The sequence below is a fragment of the Sorex araneus genome, chromosome 10, assembly GCF_027595985.1.
Source record: "Sorex araneus isolate mSorAra2 chromosome 10, mSorAra2.pri, whole genome shotgun sequence".
NCBI lineage: Eukaryota > Metazoa > Chordata > Mammalia > Eulipotyphla > Soricidae > Sorex > Sorex araneus.
The window spans coordinates 3,803,646-3,822,214 of NC_073311.1; positions in this window are offsets into that span (position 1 = coordinate 3,803,646).

An 18,569-nucleotide genomic window follows, 5' to 3' on the forward strand; every position below is an offset into this window, starting at 1 on the left:
GAGGAACCCAGGTGTGTGTAATCCCATCAATGGCCAACATCCAGAGAGAGACTTAAAAGCAAGCTCTCAGAAGATATCTTGCAGCCTACTTCTCCTTCTGGGAGAAAATGGCAATCTTCTGAGAGTTTCCTGCCCACATAGGACAGCCTTGCAAGCTTCCCATGGTGTATTCATATGCTAAAGCCAGTAACAAGCTGGATCTCACTTCCCTGACCCTTAAAGAGCCCCCAGTGCGGCATCATTGGGAGGGCCGAGAGTCAAGATAGACTTCTAAGATCTCAGGGAAAGGACGAAATGAGAGGTTACTGAGCCCGCCCGAGAAATCAGTGATTAACGGGATTTCATAATTCGTGAATCATGAGAATTTAATGCCTTCCTGCTATTATCAAACACAATGTAAAAATGTTTCCTCTTTCTACTGAAAATCGTTACTAATAGAATGAAGCAAAAAAGAAAATTAAAAGATATAGAGATGAGTAAGGAAAAAGTAGAATGTTCTCTTTTTACATGGTACATGGTCATCTATGTGTAAAATTTGAAAGAACTAATTAAAACATAAACCCTCTGACAATGAGTAATTGATTATAACATAGTGACTATACAGGCCATTGCTTTCCTACATACTAGTAACAAACAAGCATAATATGACATTTAAAACATGTTAACATTTACATTAAAATACACAAAAATTCATTTAGGTATAAATTTAATAAAACATATACAAGTCTGTATCTGGAAAACTAAAATTCTGAAGACTTAATAATGGAGTAGTGTTTTGTGTCTAATGATCCTTAAAAGAAAGACTACTATCAAAAATATCTGTATTTCTCAACTTGGTTGATAAATTCAACATAATTCCCATTAAAATTCTACTTCAGTTATTTTGTGGATAATGAAGTAGTTTATATTGGGAGGCAACAGACCCACAACAGCGGGTATAATGAAAAAACAAAAATGGGACAACTGACTTTACCTAACTTTAGGACTTAATATAAAGCTAGAGTAATTGAGACAATGTGTTCCTGGCAAAAGAACAGACAAATAAATCAATGGAACAGAACAGAGAGCTCAGAAATAGAGTCCTTTTAATATAGTCAATTGATTTTTGACCAAGGAACAAAAGCAAAGATAGTCTCTTCAACAAATAGTACAGAAACAATTAGATACCCACATTCAAAAAGACTGACCCAGACACAAACCTCACACCTGCACAAAAATTAATTCACAGATCAAAAAGATATTGCAGAGGTTAAAGTGCTTGTTTTGCAAAAGTTGACCCCAGTTTGGCCCTTAGAACTTATGGCCTTAGAACTTACGGTTCTTTGAGCCCCACCAGAAATAATAAAAGATACTGAATCTGAAATATGGCAATAATATGGCTGCTTTTTCATTTCACTAAAGGCATGGAATAGACACTTTAACAGGTGAGTGTCATGTACATAAAACAAAACTGTTAATATTCTCCATAAAAATGAGAATACAACCATCCCATATTGTCCAGATAGTTTGAATGGAATTTCATAGACAATTATATCAGACAATTAGAATTTGAGCCAATAAGAGGAGTACATCTACTGATGACTAACTACTCAGAGTTTGTCAATGGGAAGCAGGTTGATTCCTAAAGTGAGCACACCAACCCAAGAGATCTTCCTTGCAAGCCAATGAAGCTTAATTGCATTGTGACTGACTGATGTGTGAGATAGAGTACACACAGGTATAAAATTTGACCTTTGCTCTCGGGTAGGAGAAAAGAACCTGTGTACATACAGAACATACTGAAGCAATTAGCCAATATCATACACAAAACAATGAAGCCATAATCTATTGGGTCCAGAGACAATAAAACTCTGTGAAAGCCAAAGCATTCAGATTCCCTAGGATTAAAAGCTGCTACCTGATGCTGGCATCGGCAGTTGGCTGACCGATCCACAGCCAAACCCACTTATTTTCAACCAGATGTTAAGTAGTCCTCTGAAACCTTCTGACACCAACATGCTGTTAGGAAATATTTGTCAAGTGACTTCACAGGTGTCAGAGAAATTAGCGCTTTAAAAGACATCATTTAAAGTCAGCTCCGTGAGATCATTTCTGGATGTGCAAACTCTGCAGTGCATTACTTCTTGGATTTCACTCATCTCTAGTGTCAATCTGTGAGATATGAAGGTGAAAGATGATAAGGCGATGCAATTTAAGTACTGCTTTAATGACAGTGTCACAATTGGATTTTTTCCCCCGTACTCTTTTTCCAACTGCTGTCTTGTCTTCTGTTACTCTGGGAGGCTTCTTAGAATAGCATATTCACAAAGATCTGCATTATTTCAATATGGAATGAAAAGATTTCCAGCACAGAAATTTTTAAAACATGATCAGCAGGATGAAAGTCCTTTGGCATAGGAGACCCACAAAGGGTTAATTAATTATCATTGAAAGTGACTCTAGTAATCAGGCAATGTAATTTCAGTTGCTTTCCCAGGATTTATGAGTCACCCAGTTTCTTCTCCTCTACTCATGAATGAATTTGATTTTAAGAAGGTTGAAAAGAGACAGTAGGTCCATGGATTCCAGGAGATGACTGCTAAATTGAACCCCTCGCCAAATTGCTTCCCTCTTCAAAGACTAAATCTATGAGTTTTGCTCCATTACCATTACTTTCTCGTTACTAAGAAATGAGAAGACCCATCTTCCAAACAAGGAACAAATAAGCTACTGAGAGTTTGCCTAATTTGATCTTCAACCCTTTAGAGGAGGGTCTACATTTTCAGACAACTTCCACTAGCTGATGGGTGGAGTAATTGAGAGAGCAACCCCTAAAATGGAATTGATGCAACTCGAGTTAAAACATCTCTTGCGGGGCTGGAGCGATAGCACAGCGGGTAGGGCGTTTGCCTTGCACACGGCCGACCCAGGTTCTAATCCCAGCATCCCATATGGTCCCCTGAGCACCGCCAGGGGTAATTCCTGAGTGAAGAGCCAGGAGTAACCCCTGTGCATCGCCGGGTGTGACCCAAAAACCAAAAAAAAAAAAAAAAAAAACCATCTCTTGCAGTATTTGCTATCAAGCTAACTTCTACTTGCCATGAAAATTAATGTAAAATTCAACTCTATTGCTTTGTTCATTCAACTTCTAATTAGAACACACTGCCTGACCTCATTATTCTCCATCCACTAATCTTGCTTTTTAACAAACAAATCAACTTTTGTTGCCCTCTCCAAAGGAATGCTCCCCATATGCCTTGAGGAGCTTTGAAAACTAAAGCTAGTCACTGTCAATAGATGTTTTTAATTTTTTTCACTTAGAGCAAATACACTGCATGCATTTTTAAAATGACATGTTTTAAATATGCTATTTCCCTTATTCCCTTCTGCATTCTTCCACTTTTTATTTTCTCAACCTAATTTTTAGCTTAATCAAGTAAGTTCCTAATAGAGTTCTATATATCTGCTTTTGTGATATTTCTTCAAACCTTATTAAAGTGGTTTTTATTTATAAATTGATTTTACAATTATGAGTTTATTATTATATGTATTAAAAGTGTTTCCACCATGTGTTCCCTTCCCTATAAAATGTCTACATCAGTATTTAAATATTGGTCACTGCATGTGAATATACTTGTTTTTGCTATTGACTATCAGCTCAGATATGCATTAAAATCTTTCTTTAAATAGAGAAATAGTGCAATAGAGCAGTGAATGGCATTAATATTCTATGATTGCAACAACCAAAGAAATCAAGGGAGTTGAGTTTATTGTTGTTGATTTTTTGGCTCTGTATTACAACCACAAATAATTTTTCCAAAAATAGAAAACACTTGGGGGTTGATGACAACAATTGGGGGTGCTAAATGTTCCAAATATCAATATATGCTATAACTCACTAGTTACTATATTAGTGTGTTACTAGTGAATATAATAATAACAAAGGCATAGATTAGAAACTTAAAAAATAAACACAACTTTAACTGATAAAAAGGTGGAAATGCAAATCAGAAGGAGGAAATAAACTTTTCAGAAAACGATGATGACACAATGGGGTATATAATCCGGAAAAAATTAACCTGGTGCCACCCCTGCCTTTTCTCCTTGCTATACTGGCTCTGTGCTTATGAATGATCTGACTTAGTGCTGGGAAACCATAAAAGGTGTAGGGAATTGAACCTGGGTAGGCCACAAGCCAAACAATCACTCTACCCCCTGTACTCTCTCTCTCTCTGGTCTCTGAACTATTTGTTTTTAGATTTTTTAGTTTTTTTTCTCATACATGTTTTAGGCAGATTTATCATAGAGATGCTTGCTCCTTAGTCATTGTAAATCTGTTTCTCTTATTTTAAAAAACTGAAGTGTAGTTACAGCCTTTTATACTCTGTTTAACTCTACATGTTTGTTTTATTCCTGACTATACGTCTGAAGCAAGGTTTCCCGATTAAAAATATGCTAGCTTGTAACTGAAATAAATATATTTTATATTTAAAAAATACGCCCTACAGCGTGGCATCAGTCATACTATGAGGATTACTAAGTAGGCATGAACTTGGTGGCTCGGAAAGGAGGGGGGAAAAAAAAAGAAAAGTTATGTAACAAACAGCGGGACTTAATATCTCTACATTCTCAGCAATGGAAAACTATCAAATGCTTCCTTGGCAGTAGGACTGTCTTTTTTTTTTTTGGGGGGGGGGGAACTCCAGCAACAATAGTGAGTTATGAGTTGAAACATGGAATGTAATCAAGATAAAGAGTAAACAAAGTGAAACTTATCACTTACAAGGGCGGGGACTGGGGGTGGGTGGGAGGTATACTGGGGTGGTCGGTGATGGAATATGGGCACTGGTGAAGGGAAGGGTGTTTGAGTATGATATAACTGACATAACCCTGAGAACTATGTAACTTTCCACATAGTGATTCAATAAAAAAAATTTTAAAAAATACGCCCTAATTTTTCTACCAAGGACATTTTCCAAAAATCTTTCCAGTATTTATAAGTATAATCTTATCATTTATTTTTTATATTAACCAATATTGTGACTTATAACAATCACTGTCACTGTTACTGTCATCCTGCTGCTCGTCAATTTGCTCAAGCGGGCACCAGTAATATCTCTATGGTGAGACTTGTTACTGTTTTTGGCGTATAATATATGCCATGGGTAGCTTGCCAAGCTCTGCCGTGCGGGTGAGATACTCTTGGTAGCTCGCTGGGCTCTCCGAGAGGGGCAGAGGAGGAATCAAACCCGGGTCGGCTGCGTGCAAAGCAAACGCCATACCTGCTGTGCTATTGCTCCACCGATTTTGACTTACGACTTATGACAATAGATAATTTCACAATAGAATATGTATTTTTGCATTAAATTTCTCACATGATTTGTTTCTCTTATTTATTCCTAGATTATGTTTGTGGATATTTTAATAAGAAGTTTTACGTCTACATTCATGCATGAGATTGGGTTGCACTTTTCCTTTTGTATAATCTCTATTGGGATTTGATATCAGTTTCCACTAGTATCTTTAAAAGATATCTTGAAACATTAAAAAATGTTTTGGATGCCTTCTCCAATGGAGTCCCAGCAACACTGAGCTTCTACTAACATGGCTCCGGTATGTGGGACTGGGACTATTTCTCCAAACCGTGCAGCCGCTTTCTCAGCTGAGAGACCTTTCCTGATACACAAAAAGCTGCTCCTGCTCAGGAACGGCTCCTCCGCCCCTGAGTGCCCATTATCCCAGAAGCACAGAAACCAAGGAATGCAGCAACCAAGGAATGCAGCAGCTGCTGGCAGATAAACTCCTGAACTGTGCAGCCCCAGGAGGGGAAGGGTTTTTGTCCCTCGGCCTTTTCCCCTTTGTGGCAGCATGACGACTGCCACCTTTCCGAGCCAATTGGACAGAGAGGTAGGAGCTTGCAGCGATGGGACATGCGGGGAATCAGCAATGGGTGGGGTGGGGGGGCGCAGAATTGTCCCTGCTCTCCATCCAAATGAGACCCTGAGTGGCCGCCCATGAATAGTTCCCCCGCTCCTGAACGGCCATGATCCTAGAGGCACACAAACCAATCTAGGAATGCAGCGGCTGCTGGCAGAAATACCTCTGGATTTAATTACTAAAAGACTGGAATCCCAAAACTGTACGGCCACTTTCATGGCCATGCAACATCATATGCTCTTCATTATCAGCAATAGATCTAATGATGCCATTTCGACAGGTCTGATTGTTGGGGGGGAGGGGAAATTCCAAATAATAATAGTGGGTTTTCTGTTGAAAATGAAATGTAATCAAAGTAAAGAGAGAGTAAAGTGAAAATCATCTGCCACACAGGCAGGGGGGCAGTGGGAGGGGTATGCTGGGAGGGGTATGCTGGGGTTCTTGGTGGTGGAACATGTACACTGGTGAAGGGATGGGTGTTGGATCATTGTATAACTGAGACTTGATCCTGAAAGCTTTGTAATTGTTCTCATGGTGATTCAATAAATAAATAAATTTTAAAAAATGTTTTGGAGATTTTCTTGCTTTTTGGATCAATGTCATTAAAATGATCTGTTCTTTAATGATTTGTAGAATTTCCTTGTGAAACTCATAAAACTTTCGAGCATTGGTTCTTGAACTATCTCAATTTCTGTGACAGATATGCTTAGATTCCTTATGTTTTTGAAGTGTATTTTGAGAAACTATTTTAATAGACCATTATCAACTTCATCTGCTTTGAAATGAATTTCCATTAAATTGATAAAAGTTTCTTATAATTTATAATTGCTACTTCCTATTTTTTGTAGTTACACTTTTTCCCTTTTTACTAAATAAGTAAATCAATAGTCTATATTTTTTTTTGCCTTTTGGGTCACACCCTGAGATGCACAGGGGTTACTCCTGGCTCATGCACTCAGGAATTACTCCTGGCAGTGCTCAGGGGACCATATGGGATGCTGGGAATCGAACTCAGGTTGGCCGCATTCAAGACAACGCCCTACCCGCTGTGCTATCGCTCCAGCTCCAGTAGTCTATCTTTTTAAAGCTTTTGGATTTAATAGGTCTTCTAATCTCATTTTCTATTTATATTCATTTATTTCTTTTTTCTTACACTTATTTTGTTTGCCTTTTTAATATTTGAATTGAAATATATATTTTCATTTTATTATATGCGTCTAGATAGATGGATAGCAAGAATATATATACTTATGCATATATAAATTTTTGTCTAAGTTTAACTATAATCCCATTGTTCCTGTAATGTAATATTCATATACTCATTATTTTTTAGCTATCCCAAATTTTTAGTGTACACTTTCTTTCATGTAGCTGCTGCTTAAGAGCAACTATTACCACATTTTAAATTTAATTTTAAAAATTATATTTTTCATTTTCCTCTATTATCTTCATGTTTGTTTTAGTCTTAATTATATTGCTAAATATAATTTGTGTTTAGCTCATCTTTTTCCTAGTATCAACTTAATCATGTTTTGATAGACTAAAATTGACTAAGTCAAAACTACAGGTTACAGATCTCAAAGGTATCTTCATCGATTTGATTCCAAAGGGAAAAAGAACAAAAACAAATATAAAAACAAATAAAAACAAATTGTACTACATCCAACTAAAAAGGTTTTGCATGGTGAAAGAAACTCGGGTTAAAATAAGACACTGTACCAGATGGGAGAAAATATTTGCACACAATATGTCAAATAAAGGTCTAATAATCCAAAATATAAAAAGCACTCACAAACTCAACCACAGAAAAACTAATGATCCAATATTTTTAAATGTGGAGAGATAAACAGACACTTTGCCCAAGAGAATATCCAGTCAGTAGGCACATGATACAGTCTTTACAAGCTCTCAGGAAACAAATCAAAACAACAATGAGATATCATCTTACACCAGTGAGAATGGAACATGTCAAAAAGACATAAACAACCAGTGTGTGTGGGCTATGATGAGAAGGAATTCACAGCTTCTGTGAGTGTTGTCTCATTCAGCTTCTACGGAAAGTGGTCTGGAGATTACACAGTAATGCAGGAATCAAGAAGCCAGCGCGGCAGTACAGCAGCCAAGGCAGTCGCCTTGCACGTGGCTGACCCACGTTCCACCCCAGGGCCATGTGTTGCTCCCTGAGCCCCAGCAGGAGTGTCCTCCTGCACAGCAGCAGGAGTCATCCTTGAGTACTGCCAAATTCGGCAAAAAAAGGTAAGAATTAAACTTTCATATGATCCAGCAATTACACATTTTGATAGATACCCCAAACTCTAAGGCATTAATTTAAAAAGATTTGCACACACCTATGTTTATTACATTTAGTACAATAGCCAGAGTATGGAAAATAACCTAAACGCTCAAAGACAGATTCAGAGAGAAAGAAGTTGTGGTATATATGCAGACAATGGAATACTATGCAACTCTGAGGCTTGAGCAATAGTTCAGCAGGTAGGGCATTTGCCTTGTATGCAACTGACCTCAGTTTAATTCTCAGCATCCCATATGGCCCCCTGAGCACTTCCAGGAGTTATCTCTGAGCAGCTCTGGGTGTGGCCCCCAAAACAAACAAACAAAACCCCAAAATTATTCAGCTTTAAGAAAAAATAAAATCATGCAATTCTCTCAATATGGATGGAACTAGAAGGCATCATGGATGGAACTAGAAGACTTTCTAAACAAAGAAAGTCAGAGAGAGAAGAACAAATACTGGATGTTCTCATTCATCATTGTAATATAGTGAGACAAAACAAAGGAAAAGACAATCAAACAATGGCGAGCCCTTGATCCTGGATTGCAATACTGATTACCAAATCCTGGGGAAGAGTGGAAAGGAAAAACTGGAATAGAGATGACATAGGAACAGTGGTGGAGGATTATGGAAATTTTGGTGGTGGTGAGGTGCAGCAACCTTGGCACAGTATCAGTTACTTTGGTATTGTATATGCATTGCACTATAGTTTGTAGCTTCTACTTTGTATCTTTCTACTTCCTTAGAAAGGAACCAGGACATTAATGTGTCCAATTGTATTAAAATCAAAAGGAAAAGCAATCATCTAACTGTCCTCATTTAAAAATTTGATGTCATCTACCATGGTTTTTCCATTAATTTGTATTACTATTACATTACATACTATTCTTCATTACTGAACTCTTGCCATTCTCTTATATTTATTCCCCATGGACCTCATATTTCTTGAGTTTCTGCATGTTCCATCTTTATCTTTGGAGGTCCACATGGCTGATTCACTCTTTCCTGAAGGAACTCTTAGTAGTAGTTCAATATAATATTTTGTTGTTTAAAGATGCTATGAAAAATTCTATCCCACAATGATTCAATTAAACAAAAATAATGCTGTATAAAATCTTATTCCAGCATTTTTCTTTCCCTTAGGAAAAGATTTTACTTATATAAGTAAAAGATTTTACTTTTACTTATAAAATCTTTTTTAAGTTTTACCAACAACTTTTCCTGTAGAATTAAAGTCCAATAACCTTTATACAAATTAGTCACATTTATTTACTTATCATTGATTCATTATTGTGTCAAATTTGGGAACAAAGTAATGAACAAACTACTTCTGTACTAACACACTATTTTTTTATTTTGGGGGTTTGGGTCCATTGTGCTCAAGGGTCAATTCTGGAGATGCACAGGAACCATGTGGTGCCAAGAATCAAACCTGGGATCCCTGAATGCAAAGCATGTACTTACTCTGAGCCATCTTCTAGTTCAAGACTTTTGTTTCAACTGAGGTTACCATTTATTTGCAAGACTATAGATGTTTATATGTTTTATGGGTATGCTTTTTTTTTAATTGAATCACTGTGAGAACAGTTACAAAGCTTTCAGGATTAAGTCTCAGTCATACAATGATCCAACACCCATCCCTTCACCAATGCACATGTTCCACTACCAAGAACTCCAATATGCCCCCATCCCACCCCCCACCCTGCCTGTGTGGCAGATGATTTTCACTTTACTCTCTCTTTACTTTGATTCCATTCAATTTTTGACAGAAAATCCACTATTATTATTTGGAATTTTTTCCCCAACAATCAGACCTGCTGAAAAGACATCACTAGACCATCTGTTTTCTATTGCTGATAATGAAGAGGGGGGCTGGAGCGATAGCACAGCGGTTGGGCATTCGCCTTTCACGTGGCCGACCCAAGTTCGATTCCTCCGCCCCTCTTGGAGAGCCCGGCAAGCTACCGAGAGTATCAAGCCCGCACGGCAGAGCCTGGCAAGCTACCCATGTGTATTGGATATGCCAAAAACAGTAACAGTAAGTCTCTCAATGAGAGATGTTACTGGTGCCCTCTCGAACAAATCGATAAGCAACATGATGACAGTGACAGTGATAATGAAGAGGATATGATATTACATGGTTGCAAAAGCAGCCGCGTGGTTTTGGAATTCTGGTATTTTAGTAATTAAGTCCAGAGGTATTTCTGCCAGCAGCCACTGCATTTCGAGATTGGTTTGTGCGCCTCTGGGATTATGGCTATTAGGAATGGAGGAGCTGTTCCTGGGCAGCCACTCGGGGTCTCATTTGGGCAGGGGGCAGGGCCAGTTCTGCCCCCCCCCATTGTGAGATTTCCCACGTGCCCCATCACTGCAAACTCCTACCCCTCTGTCCAATTGGCTCTGAAAGGTGGCGATTGCCATGCTGCCCCAAAGGGGAAGAGGCCGAAGGACAAAAACCCTTCCCCTCCCGGGGCTGTATGGGGCCTAGCTTAGTTCACAGTCCAGGAGTACTTCTGCCAGCAGTGGCTGTGTTCCGAAATTGGTTTGTGTGCCTCTGGGATCATGGCTGCTCAGGAGCAGAGGAGCCATTCCTGAGCGGCTTTTCGTGTATCAGAAAACGATGCTTGGCCACATGAGCAGCTGCACGGTTTGGAGAAACAGTCCGGGTCCCCACATACTGGAGCAGTGTTAGTAGAAGCTCAGTGTCACCAGGATCCCATCTGGAGAAGGAAGGGACTCGGCACCCTGGTGTTGTCAGCCTGGTCTGAGGTTCAGAGCATTCTCTGGCTTGCGTTGCCTGCCGGCCAGGATTCTTCACTGCTGAGTGCAGCAAGATGGCCTGTTTTATGGGTATGATTTTATCATACCAGACCCATCACCAAATTGCCGTTATCACAGTCTATTGGATCCTTTTAACTCACTCCCACTTTCTTGGTAATCTTAGTTTGTGGTCAAATTTGAAGGGTTTGCTTTATTTGAACATCTCTTTCCTCACAAAGTTCTATAGCTCTCCAAGCATCTGGCTTGATGTTGATCACTGGGAGTCAGTTACAGAGTTTGTTCTAATTTTTTTATATTGGCACAAGTAATGATTTTTCATTATGCAGGCTCCAGTCTTTTTCTTTCTTGAATTATATTTTAAAATATTTGTTCCATACCACAGATTTAATTTCTTTGGGTATTCTCCTTGAGTGCTTGTTGAGTCTTTTTTGTGTGTCTTCAATGTCTATCCTTTTGATTAAAAAAATATTTTATTTTTATTTCATTGTGTTCACTGTAATTACTATTATCTTTGGTGGTGGGGGGGCGCACAGCTGGCAGTGCTCAGGGCTTACACCTGACTGTACACTCAGGGGACCATATTGAGTGTCAGGGACAAAACCTAGGTCAGCCACAGAGGATGCAAGGCACAAGTATCTTACCTGCTGTATCAACACTTTGGCCTCACTATTAACTATGTACTTACAGCATTTTCCATTCCTACTGTTATTTCTTCTATTTTTGTCTTGATCTCAGTGTTGATCTACCCCTTTCCTTCTCTATTTCTTTCTTGAATCCTACAGGTTTGTTTGGGTTTTTTTTTTTGCTATCTACTGCCTCTTCTTCTAATATTGCTTTTCTAACTAGTGATACTTATAAATATAAGCAATTGAGTGTTTTCTAAAACTAATATCAAATTTTTCATCATTTTCATCTGTCTCCTGGCTTTGTTCTGGTGAGTGTTAATCATCTGCTAATACATTTTGTTTCATCTTTTCTCCTTTATTTATGTAGTTCTTTTTATAAACTTTGTTCTAGTTTCTCCATCATTGTTTCTGTGATTATATAAATAAATGCATTGGAATGGGATAGGCCACTTATTTGCACATAATTTCCATATAGGGGGAAAATTGCAGACTGGTTTTCATAATTCAAGTCCTTGCTTCTTTGTATTTTGCATGATTCTTTATGTGGCCCAAAGTCTCTGTGTTTCAGACTTAAAAACAAGCACATACAATTGATGATGACTATATTCTTCACAAAGAAAGATCCTCCTTCCCCAAGTCTTGTCTTTCTAGCTTAGAGAACCCTGAAGACAAGCAGCAACTCCCAGGCAGAAGTTTGGGAAGTGCTGTACAATCTTGGCAGCCCAACAGCAGATGTCTACATACTGCATCAGATGTTTCTTATGAAAGTCATCAAACAAAACTCAAGAGCTGCAAGATCACTTGTGGGCTCCAACTTTCTAGTCAGATTATTGTTCTTGTCATCATATACTATAACAAAATATCAGGACTCAGTGACTTAAACCTTAGCTTCTTGAATTTGGGGGTCACAATCCCATAGAGGATAAATGAACGTGGGGATTGCGAAAAATTAGCGAGAGTGAAAGGTTTCTGAATATATAATTACCAAAAAGTAGTTCAAAGTTTACTGGGTAAGGAATCTGAGGTGTTTCTGGCAGTTCTTATCCAGGTTGCGTATCTCAAGAGAAAAAAGGAGAAGGTGGAGCAATAGCACAGCGGGTAGGGGATTTGCCTTGCCCTCGGTCGACCTGGGTTCGATCCCCAGCATCCCATATGGTCCACTGAGCATCACCAGGAGTAATTTCTGAGTGACTGAGCCAGGAGTAACCACTATGCATCGCAGGGTGTGACCCAAAAAAGCCAAAGAGAGCAGAGAGAGAGATAGAGAGAGAGAGAAAGAGAGAGAGAGAAGAGGAGTGGAAAATGTTTAAATGTTTAGGAAACCCAAGCTTAACACATTGATACCAGAGCTGCAATCTGTGTTCATTAAACCACATTCAAGTGTGAGACACCAGTACTATGCACCAGTATCAACACACTAAATCACAGACTGTTAGCTGATTTTCCTATATTTTTACTTGATGGCTATATTTCCACTAATGTCAAGGTGCCTGAAACTCCATTTTTTTTCTTTTTTTTTTGTTGATTCATCATGAGGTACAGTAACAAAACTTTCATGTTTGAGCTTTGCTCATACAGTCATCAAACATCCATCCCTTCACCAGTGCACATTTTCCACCACCAAAATCCCCAGTATTCTCCCCTCCCCATTCCACACCTACCCCTGCCTGTGTGGCAGACCATTTGCACAACAATCTCTTTCTCTACTTTAGTTACCTTCAATATTTTGAGAGCAGTCCCACCATCACTCATATCTGCAGAAAAGGCAATGCTAGACAATGTGTTTTGTACTGCTTGTTATGGATACAATATAATGTTGACACTCTAGTAATTCTAATATTTTAATAATTGGGGTCTGAAGAGATCTCTACAGCAAGTTGCTTGGGTCTGAGATTTGTTTGTGTGTCTCTGGATCATAGCCACGTGGAAGCTTAAGTAGCCGGTGGCCGAATATGGCGTTATCTCAGAGTTCCATCGGGGTAGGGGGAAGGAGAAGGACTGACCCCTCCTCTGTCCTGTGAGGCCTGGCGTTTGCCGCCACTGCCACTCATACCTGGAGCTTGTCGCTGACTTCTAGAAAATGGTGGCCACTGGGGCTCCTAGAGGGCAGGCGGAGGGACACACCTGCCCCATCTGGAGTAGCCCAGAGGAAATGGCCTATTGCAAAGTCCAGGGCCATCTCTGCAGCAAGTTGTGGGTTCAAGATTTGTTTGTGTGTCCTCAAAACTCCATTTTCTCATGAGAGCTCGTACTGGCTTTCAGATAACACCATCCTATTGCTTTTGCTTTGAGTGTGTGGAGAGAGTGTAACAGGAAGCTCTCTCTCATACCTTCCCATCCAAAGCTAAACTCAGTGAGTCAAAGACCCACATTTTAGCTCATTGCATCTTAGTTACTTTCTTGTAAGGCCCCATATTCAAAGATTCCTGTCAGGGGTTAAGATTAACATTAGGATCAGTGGCAAGTATTCAGGTTTGATTCATTGTCAAAACAAACCAGCTCTAATCTAGAGTTCCAATCTATGAATAGTGATTTCCAACCATCACCTCTTTCTGCTTGACTATTTTCCCTGCATTTCTCAATGATTTTCTACAGCAAAGTGTGACTAAGGGGGGAATTCTTCCTGTTTTGGTAGGGGGACAATTAGAATTATTGGGTCCAATGCAGTCAGGATCTGCATTATCTTTAACCTCCTTTTTCATGTTTTAAAGTCTCTTAAAGGCTAGTAAAACTGGTAGAGATAGAGAACTAATAATGTCAATGAATTCTTTTCATTAAAAAGTTATCCCTGAGGGGCTGGAGTGATAGCATAGCGGGTAGGGCATTTGCCTTGAACGCAGTCGACCCGGGTTCAAATCCCAGCATCCCATATGGTCCCCTGAGCACCTCTGGGGGTGATTCCTGAGTGCAGAGCCAGGAGTAACCCCTGTGCATCGCCAGGTGTGACCCAAAAACCCCTCCAAAAAAAGTTATCCCTGAGCACAGAGCTAGGAGTAACCTCTGAGTACCTCCTGGTGTGTCCCACCCCCAACCCCCAAATACAGATGGAGGAGTTTATTGCAGCTTTATTAATTATCCAAACTAGGAAGCAAAAAATACTACAGTTTCTGAACGGCGGCGGGGGGGAATGGGTGAGAGCCCTCCCCACCCCAAGGGACCCAGCCCTGGCAGCTAACCTCCACTACCCAATCGCTGCCATGCTCCAGGTAGCTTTCCACACACTCATGTGTGAGGCCAAGCCTCACATATGAGTGAACATATTCCTGGACCGTATAGCCTCTTTTGTGGCCTTGCAACACATCATAAGACACTTCCTAACCATTTTCCATAATTACCACTCCATATTTGATGGAGTTCAGACAGTAGGCAACAAATCATAGAGGGAAATATATATATACTATATATATTTTTATATATTACATATTTATATTTTATATATATACCTCTAAGAGAGCCCGGCAAGCTACCAAGAGTATCCCACCCACACAGCAGAGCCTGGCAAGCTACCCATGGCATATTTGATATGCCAAAAACAGTAACAATAGCAGATCTTATTCCCCTGACCCTAAAAGAGCCACCAATATGGCAGCATTGGTAAAGATGAGTAAGGAGAGGCTGCTAAAATCTCAGGGCTGGAACGAATGGATACTGGCGCCTGCTCGAGTAAATCGATGAACAATGGAAGACAGTAATACAGTGTTTTTTGAAAAAAAAGCTAAAATTTTGATTCAGGACCAGAGAGACAGTATGGGGGATAAGATGCAGTGTGTAAGGTAAGGCCTTGCATGTGGCCAACCCAGGATTAATCCCCAGTGCCACACATGGTCCTCTGAGCCTCAATGGGAGTGATCCCTGAACACAGAGCCAGTATTTATTAAGCTTACCCGTGGGTGGCCCCCAAATAAACAAACAAGTAAATAAGACAAATCAATGTGTTTTAGGGACAGTGGGGTAGAGAAATTTGGTGGTATTGATGAATGGATTACAGTTAATTTTTCACATCAATATATCAAACTTTAACACTATCACAGTCATATTGTCAACATTATAATTTTTAAAATTGTTTTAAATAAAAGTTTGAAATAAAAGAAAATCAATTTTTTCAATTAATAGGTGTGTTCAAAATGTCCTATTATTTGGCTCATGGAACCATCATCTATCTATACCTGTATAAATAACTGTGTTTTGTTAATGTTAAAACTCTTCACCCCTATAAGAAAAGAGTGGCTTCCACACACCAAATAAGGTTATTGAGGGCTGCAGGTTGGAACTGCAAAGCAAAACCAAATTGGAACATCCATAAGCCACCCACCAACCAAAGTCACCATTTCATGACACATTCATCTCTACTTGAATATTTTCACTTATGTGATCCGTCTGTGTGTTGGGCTAAAGGAAACTGATGCTTCAGCCAACCCTGCTCTAAATAGGGAGTTTATGTGAGATATGTTGCCCCTTTGTTTGCTGCTGACAAGTGTAAAGAACCACTTCACTGCTGATAATAATGGTTAATTTATCACATGCAGCTGAGGTTGACCTCTGGGTGTCCCAGCCCCTCCATCACCTTCACACCTGCTCAAGCTAATTGTTAGAGTCGAGTCTAAATGAAAATCAACTGGGCTAATAATGAATGGAGCCCATTACTCGCAACAGCACATTGCTTTACGAAGGTTTATCAAGAAGCATTATGACCAGTCTCCCGTCACAGTTCCCTGTTTTGTAGATGAGAAAATACAACAAACAAGGGGGCAGGCATAGAGACTGACACATGGTAACATACAAGAGAACGGGTCCAGGACATTTGGGTTTAGCTTCCTGAGTTCTAGGATCACCAAGCCTATATTTCACCCAAACTCACTCATAAAGTACTGAAAGAAAGGGATTGAAGATATTCCTCCCAATGTTCTCATCTGTTTATATAAGCAAATGAGATCATTAGTAGATATGAAGACCTTAATTAATATGCTAATCTTATTCTTCCATCAAAACCATTTTTTAAGGCTGTTATTTCCATAGCTTCCCAAGCCGCTGCTACCTGCTGTGGAACAGAATGTTAGGCTCCCAAATGCTTGAAGCGAAGGAACCAGAACTCCTGTTAAAGAAAAGAGTGTCCAAAGAAACCAGTAAGATGTCTAAGAATATTTTATGGAATAAGAAACAAATTGTTCACACACAGGGAGAATTCCAAACAAAAGATGGTTAAAAAAGATGTTTGGAGCTCTCACGAAGACAAACCCTCAGATTTCTAGACAGTTAATCTATGACAAAGGATCTGCATGTACAAAGTTGAGCAAGAAAAGGCTCCCTGAAAAATGGTAGTGGGAAAACTGGAAAATCACCACTTGCAAAAAACAAAAAAAATCAAACTGGTGCCATACCTCACATCATATAAAAATGTCCACTCAAGGTAGGTTAAAACCTTCATGGGAATACCAGAATCTATAAAATACATTGACAAAAACAGAATTCTCCAGGAAATGGACCTTAGAGGTGTCTCCACTGGTTTAGCTCCATTGGCAAAGACAAAAAAAATTATAAATAAATGAGAATGCATTAAACTAAAAATATTTTGCATGGCAAAAGAAACACAGGATGAAATTAAAAGACACTCAACTGAATGAGAAAAAAATTGAATGCCACGCATCAAGTTAAGAGCTAAAATTTGAGACATATAACATACTCACAAAGCTCAAAAACAAAAATCCCAATAACCCTATACAAAAATGGGAAGATAAAATGAACAGGCACTTTCCTGAAAGTATAGGAAAAGAGTACATATTCATTTTCTATCAGGGAAATGAAAATCAGAAACACAATAAGATGTCATCTCACATCTGTGAGAATTTCATGTATCAAAAACTTGAAAACAAACAGTGTTGGAGAATACATAGTGAAAAGAAAACCCTCATTACTATTGGTTGAAATGTTGTCTTGTTTAGCCTATGTGGAAAACCGTTTGGAGATTTTTCTGAAAAGTAAGAATAGAAACAAATCAGAGGGAGAAGAATAAATACCAGATGGTCTTGCTCATATGTGATAAATAGAGGAGGAGGGGAAACAAGGGAATAGATAATATTAAATGGTGATAAACTCTTGGCCTTTGATTGCAGAATTGAAAGTACTAAGGAGTGGGGGAGGGAAAAGGGAGGAAGAGGAGGACTAGAGGCCATGGAAGGACCATGGAGTTGGATCTTGGGCACTTTATGGTGATAAAGGTACAGTACATCAAAACCATAAAAGTAATTATGTTACCCAAGCTATAACAAGTAGCACTGTAGCACTGTATCACTGTCATCCAGTTGCTCATTGATTTGCTCAAGTGGGCACCAGTAATATCTCCATTGTGACACTTGTTGTTACTGTTTTTGGCATATCAAATATGCCACGAAAAACTTGCCAGGCTCTGCCATTCGGGCGGATACTATCGGTAGCTTGCCGGGCTCCCCGAGAGGGACGGAGGAATAGAACCCGGGTTGGCCATGTGCAAGGCAAATGCCCTACCTGCTGTACTGTCATTGTATAACAAGTATGTTTAATTTTTTTATTCAAAAGAGACATTCTATACTCCTAGTGTAAATTAGCATGAAGGCCAGGAAGGGGAAGAAGTATGCACGATAAAATAAATGAGAAAATATTGGGTTAAGTCTAATTGAAATTCTTTATTCAGTGCAGAAGTTCTTAGAGCTAATCAATCCTATCAGTCCTCTTTTGAGCTTCATGAATATAGACCTTTTTTTTCCTTGCTGGTCGCACATAAACACCCTAAGTAACCTGTGCTGGTTGGAGATAGCAGGAGCTGCCAGGGTCCCACAGGGTGCATGTGGGACACGGGATTTAAAGTCATGACCCATGCTTGCAAGGCAGGTGCTTGAAACCGCTGCACTAAGCTTCCAGGTCCCCATACTTATCTTTCTTTTTCCTACTTTGGACAAGCCAGTGTTCAGTAATTATGA